Source organism: Mytilus californianus, unplaced genomic scaffold (assembly GCF_021869535.1).
Source record: "Mytilus californianus isolate M0D057914Y unplaced genomic scaffold, xbMytCali1.0.p SCAF_4, whole genome shotgun sequence".
Classification (NCBI taxonomy): domain Eukaryota; kingdom Metazoa; phylum Mollusca; class Bivalvia; order Mytilida; family Mytilidae; genus Mytilus; species Mytilus californianus.
The window spans coordinates 79779391-79786461 of record NW_026262690.1 but is presented as its reverse complement, the minus strand read 5'-3'; positions in this window follow the sequence as shown (position 1 = coordinate 79786461).

The window sequence follows — 7071 nt, the reverse complement described above, 5'->3', positions numbered from 1 at the left end:
TACGTTTCTAAAGTATTCCAAGTAAAATATATTGGGCGGACGCTACCCTCTGGCACTGACGGCTGTAATGTTGCCATTTGTCCGTACTATTTGCTATGAACGAAATAAAACAATATTTTATTTTATTTTTGTTTATTTTCAAATTGTATCTCTTTTACCGGTGATTTGCTTTGAAAATGAGACCATACAGTATGTTCAAGAAACTTTGCTTTTTTATTTTTTTTTATGAATATAGCCCTTTATTGATTACCCCCAAGTCCCTAGCTGCTAAGAACGATTGCAGGCCTAAAATTGCAGCTTTCTGTCTTGCATGCGTAAACACATGACACAAAGTAACACACGTTGTTTCTCATTTACTATTACAATTGTATTTTTCATTTTAATATCGATTTTCATAATCAAACAATGTCTTCGCTTACTTTATGGATAAACGCATTCTATAAGTATGTTTTTTCTAACATCACTGTGTTTAAATACTTTTTGTAGGTGCTATTTGGTTTTCTGAATAGAATATGTAACTAAATAATTCCATGAGCATTCCTTCGAATATTCCATTATATAGTTTCCCAATTTGTAACTTGTATGACAAGAACAGGAAACCTTTAACGGGCTCATTTTGGATCTAGCTATGGAAAAATTACTATGATTATTGGACTAACTTTGAACCTCCATAAACATGCTTCTGCTTGCCTTATGACAATGAATCTGCTAAAAGTTTTATTTTCAAACTTTCATTAGGAACCATCAGATATACGATTTCGCAGCAAGTCTACAGTGATCCTTAGACGAGTTGTCAACTTCAAAGATGTGAGTTCGAACCGCGCTCGTGGAATGGTGTGTTCGACTTCGATCTAAATTGACGAACAATGCCAATTTTCCTGCCGAAGATCGGTGGTTCTCAAAAGGAACTCTAGCTTCCTCCAGCAATAAAAACTGGTCGCCATGATATATAGCCAAGACCGCTGAAAGTGGCGTTAAACACAAACAAACAAAACGTATTTTGATCAGAGTGACTATTGTGTTTGACTTACGGACAATGACCGTGAAAAGATCTAGAGATGGAAATATATTGCAGCTTTAAAAACAACCCTGTTTATCAAAACAATACGAAAAACACAATTTAAATTCAGAAATAACATAAAAAATTACAACTTTCTACCTGTTATTTTTGTAATGATTATCTTTAAGTAAGTAATTTGAATTCCATTCCTACATATAATCTTTAACTATCAGTTTATTAACACTAGTGTTATGGTAAGTATTGTGATACCGCAGAAAAATACGATCAGGTAAAATATATTGAAACCCTGCCGAAATTTTCGTTTAGATATTAGCTTTTATCTGACAGCCGTTTCTATTTAAAATAACATACATCGGTACGGATTGTTAAGATCACTGCCAATATAAAATGATATCTTGACACAGTAAACAATGATTTTGTCTCGATTCCAATCACACATGTTTTATCATTACGTGATGTAGGTGCTACTAATTTAAGTAAAAAGGAAAAACACAATAAAAAACGGTCAATAGTACAAAAAAAAAAAATCACAAAAGCTGGTATGTATGCATAATATTGTCTCCCAACCTACTTACTCAAGATAATTGTTGGTAAAATGATCAATGTGCCAATGAATTAACATAGACAGATTGCACCTACACTAATAAACTATTATTATGTACCCAGAGATTATGAAAGAACCCGTTTCTGACTCCAAATGTTATTGTTTCACTCAGACAGCCAATATTAAGAGTTTGAGGAAACTATCTAGGAATTCAAATATTACCAACATTTTCCAAAGTTTGAACACAAACATCAATAACATTGATGCAAGCTAACAAGTTTTGGTTTTAATTCCGAAACTAAACTTTTAATTTATTATACAAAACTAAATAATTATATTTTTGAGCTAATTTTTAAAACATTTTAAATTTCTTGTAGGCCATTAATTGATGATCACCAGTCAATGCATGTAAGCGTCATCGCTTCTGATAGCCCAAATCAAACCATTTTAACGAATCGTTTACGACTTTAACAAGCGGACTTCATTAAAAGGGGCGTGATACTGCATGAAACAAATATTTCTCCAGCAGGATTATGTAGCAGCACGACTGAAATCGACACTAAAATGGTTTACAGCTACCATCACGAATTGTTTGACCATGCAATTCAATGTGTCTTAACTCATCAAAAGACATGTTTTCGCGTTCCAATATTTAGATACCTACACCAGTATAGTCCTCTGATAAGTAAATTAACCGTTTGCGTCCTATTGCCTATTGTGAAATTTTGACTTAGTATGGATCCAAATGGCGGTTGATGCATACATAGCTGGAGACGCTTACGCTTATCATGTCCACACATCCAGTCTCGCTCTGTCTGGAGTTTATGCGATTCCCCCCAGGTTGTTTTTTTCCTGATTTGTGTATTTCAAATGTCGACATTGGTAAACTACTGTTGCCTCTATTTTTAAAATAAGTAGCTGACAGACACGAATAGGATTGCGAGTTAACTGTCAAAACAAACGTTATACGCAGTCAACTAAAGATTATAACGATAAAACAAAAAGGGTATGAAAGACATTAGCCACAACGTTTGGACATATAACGAAATATGATTATAATGCCATATCGTGATAGTCAGTGCAGTTGTTACAAAATAGCTGACGTAAACAAAAAATATAAGAAAACAATTAACTATAAGGATAAGGATGGATAATATACAAAGACTTGTCTTGGCATGTGCTTATTATCTTTCCTTTATTATAAGTTGACGTCAGAGTATAAAAAAAGTCATATAATTATGAGAACAAATTAACTTGATAATGAATTCGTAATCAGTTTTAAGTTTACATAATTATATCTTACTACTATAAACACAGCAAGTGGTTCCTTGTCAGACTGGTTATACAAAACGATAAATCGTCGTTAGGGTAGATAATACGTACGCCATTGTGTTATCGACAGGAAACAGATATACTAACTGATTTAAATCAGTACATGACGTATCAAACTTGGTGCTTATACTAACAAACTGTTGAATAAATTATCCTAATGTCATTTTTACCTGGTTCTTACTTCTAGTGAAACTGGTGCACCTGATAAACAGAAAGGCGTTTGATCAAAGAGGTGTCCGCACCTGTGAGAGATAGAGCTGAAATTGAAACAGAAGCTCCATAAAAGATAACAAATATATAGGTGTTGTGTTGTCTCCCCTTGTTGATTAATCTTATAATATAAATGTTTAGACTTGCTACAGGTCTCTTTCTTGTTGATATCCTTCTGACAAACTGATACATTTACCAAAAACTATCATAATACTGATTGCACCTGGACACTGACTGACTATGCCCCTGCAGGTGTCAATCATAATGTCAAACACTTAGTTAAAGTGGTACATTTGTTAAAGGGTTAAAATAGAAGAAAAAACATGTGAAATTTACCATATTTTACCGAAATAATTGTCTTTAACAGCAAACAATAGGACTTGAAATCATTAGGATTTTATGTATTTTTATTTATCCTATATAAACTTAATGTTCAGACTCTTTCATTATTCACTGAGTTTCAACCAATTTTTGAATTAAACACTAGTAGTGAAACAATTGGCCCTATCCCTTTCCCTGTAGCTTCAATGACTTGTATATCTAATACATTCATCTCCAGCATACCTTTAAGGAAGACAGTGTTCTTTGTTGTAATGTTGAAGTAGTTTATTCAAATACAAAAACCAATTAACGCTATCACGACTTGTTTGAGTGTTAAGGGTTTTAAAAGAAATGTTTGTGTAACAGACGACCACTGGTAACATGTTCGAAATGCACATGTCACAACCCTACCCCCTTTTCCTTATTAAGGACTTTGTCAACAAATACATGTTTTTCTTCTGTTTTTTACTTGTCAGGATCATTACAACGGAACGGCTTTTGCTGTGGAACTGCTTACCCTTCACTGGGACCAGAGTACGTTTCGGATTTTTGGTTGGGTATTTATTTATCTGATTTTTGTCTTTCGTCTTTTTCTCAACCCCCTCTTGGTATCTACCAACATTGTAATCACAATTCCGGATTTTTGCAACATTGCAACTCCAATATCCAAAAAAAGTTAAATAACAAAAATACCGAACTCCAAGGGAAATTCAAAACGGAAAGTCCTTTATAAAATGGCAAATCAAAAGCTCAAACACATCAAACGAATGGACCTCCCCTTTTTCCTGCTTATATTCTATTATACACTTTTAACATATGCAATATTTTCATATGGATTTGCTAATCTCTTATTTAACTCCATTTTTCGATCTGTAATACTCATAAAAGTTTACAACTGTTTTTGTTAACAAATTACCGATCACAAGACGGCTTAGCAAAACACTGTTGTAAAGAAACAGTAGTCAATCAGTGCGAACAAGGATTTACAAAAATCTAAGGGGTTCTGAAACAAGATACATGGTCATATTTCCAAACAGTGTCAATAACAACAAGTTTCTAATGATACAGGCAGCTGAAGCGGTATGTCATAATAATTCTTGTTGTCAGACACATCAATATCAAACATATATTTTTAGATGGTAATTAAAACAAATATGTAATTCAAATAGTTAGAGAACAGATGTTATTAATACAAATACAAATATTAAGTATTAGAAGCACGGATAAAGTACATAATGTACTCTGCGTATGACGTCTGCTAATACGAATTTGTCAGATATTTGGAGTTTTACATCACGTAGAACGTAACACATGAATGTTGTTTGATTTTGCTTTTAAATGAAAGAATTGCCCCACAGCAACATGAATAAGCACATAGCTAAAGTTAACTTAGAATATTATTTGCACTTTTTCCTTTGGCTGACATGTAAACAATTGGGTTTTTTTTGTATTTCATTGTGACAGATATTTTTTTTCAATTCCAGAACTTGTTTTTTTTTATATAAATGTTTACATGAACGGTATTTAAATATGTGTTTGTTGTCATTTAGTTGCTTCCTTTTTGGTGTTGATCCTCTGAATTAAGAGCCACTGCTGTTGACAGTCTCGTCCACTAAATTTTTGTTTATTTTTGCTTGATGATTAAAAGTACCCCCAAAGACATAATACATCGGTAACGAGGAGAATTTCAGATAAACTAGGTTTAGCTTAATAGTATAATGAAACCAAATTTAGATTGCCATCAATATTTTTACCCGTAGTGGTCCTGCATCATTACGATATTGATGTTTGGCAATGTACAAGAGTATGCTATTCTCAGACTGCTTATGAAGTCAACTAACTAAATCTTTTGCAGGTGCCAACTGCTGTTTTGTTTGTTTGCACTTACTGGACCGATGTGATAAGTCAAGTTCCTTTAATTTGATTTTATAGTTTTTTCTAATGTAATGGTGTTACACCCCACTTCTAGGTGATTCAGCGTTCACAAATATGTTGACCCCATCGCATTCTTAAGAGTCTTTCAGGAGTCTGTAGTACATTGGTCGTTGTTGGTTGCCGTCTGTTATGATTGTTTTTCGCTTAATGTTATAAGCTTCTATTAGGCCATTATAGTTCTCTGTTAGTAGAGTTCTGCTGGTGGAGTTTTAATTCCCCGAGGGTATCACCAGCCCAGTAGTCAGCACTTCTGTGCTGACATGAATTATCATTGATATGGTCATATTTATAAATTAACTGTTTACAAAACTTTTGAATTTTTGAAATACTAAGGCTTTTCTACCTCAGGAATAGATAACCTTAGCTGTATTTGGCAAAAATTTTAGGAATTTTGGTCCTCTATACTTTCAACTTCGTACTTTATTTGGCCTTTTTAACTTTTTTGGATTCGAGCGTCACTGATGAGTCTTTTGTAGACGAAACGCGCGTCTGGCGTTAATACAAAATTAATCCTGGTATCTATGATGAGTTTATTTAGATTGTTTTACATCACATTTCATTCTATAGCTCTATATTATAATACTGTTCGGTATGAGTTTTCTCTTTGTTGAAGGCCATATTGTGATATTGCTACCACAGCTTCTTATTTTTATGTTAGACATTTTATTATAAAAAATGGGGTTGTATATATATCAACCGGTTTCTGAGAACAGCCTATTGTCATGTTGTAAATTGAAATAAACTGAGAGATCGTTGTTCCAATTGTCCAATCCAACCCGTTCCTTTCTCCGTTCAGGACTTGTCGACGAATAGGGGTTATCCTTGAATTATATACTTTTAAGTAGCAACACGATTGCTTTCACTGTTTATATGACTTAAATTAATCTTAAGATACCATTATTATTCCATTATTTATCCGTTTTGTGCATTTAATGATTAACCGAATAAATTAAGACGACAGTAGCTTACCGATGTATAAATCACGTAAATCAATTAGGAAGGGACAGAAACTGAGGGAATCGCATACACTCCAAAAGGAGCGAGACCGCGGTCGTCAACAATGTCAGCGCCTACTATTATGCTATCTATGCATACATCACAAACCATGCGACTTTACACTTATAGTAAACATTTCATGATTGGAAATTAGACACAATTGGTATAATTAGTCTCTAAATGAACTATAAACACCGGTCATACAAGTGGGAGGTTTATATAGCTATAAAACCAGGTTTAACCCATCATTTTCTTCTGAAAATGCCTCTACCAAGGAATATGACAGTTGTTTTTCAATTGTTTTTCGTTTTTCAATTGTTTTTCGTTGATTGATAACGTATGATTTTGTCAGTTTTATGGACTTCCCCATTTTGCATTTGCCTTGGAGTTCGGTATTTTGTAATACTTTTTTTTCAAATCAGACGAATATACGTCACTATACTGGTATAAGTTGAGGCTACAGTAGTTTACCGATTTTTAAATCTCGTAAATCAATTATGAAGGGACAAATCAAGTTAACAAACAAAAACTGCATAAGGGAATCGCATCATCTCCAAAAAGAGCTGTGAAATTGATTATTCAAGTTTCATTTACCTATTCAATGTTTCAATACATTTTTTGTTTTCTTAAATTTGTTCTTCTATGATTTGACTGTATGTTTATTTGGTATCTTTAAATGCTTTTCTCTTTTTTTTCGCTCCCTTTTGTTGGT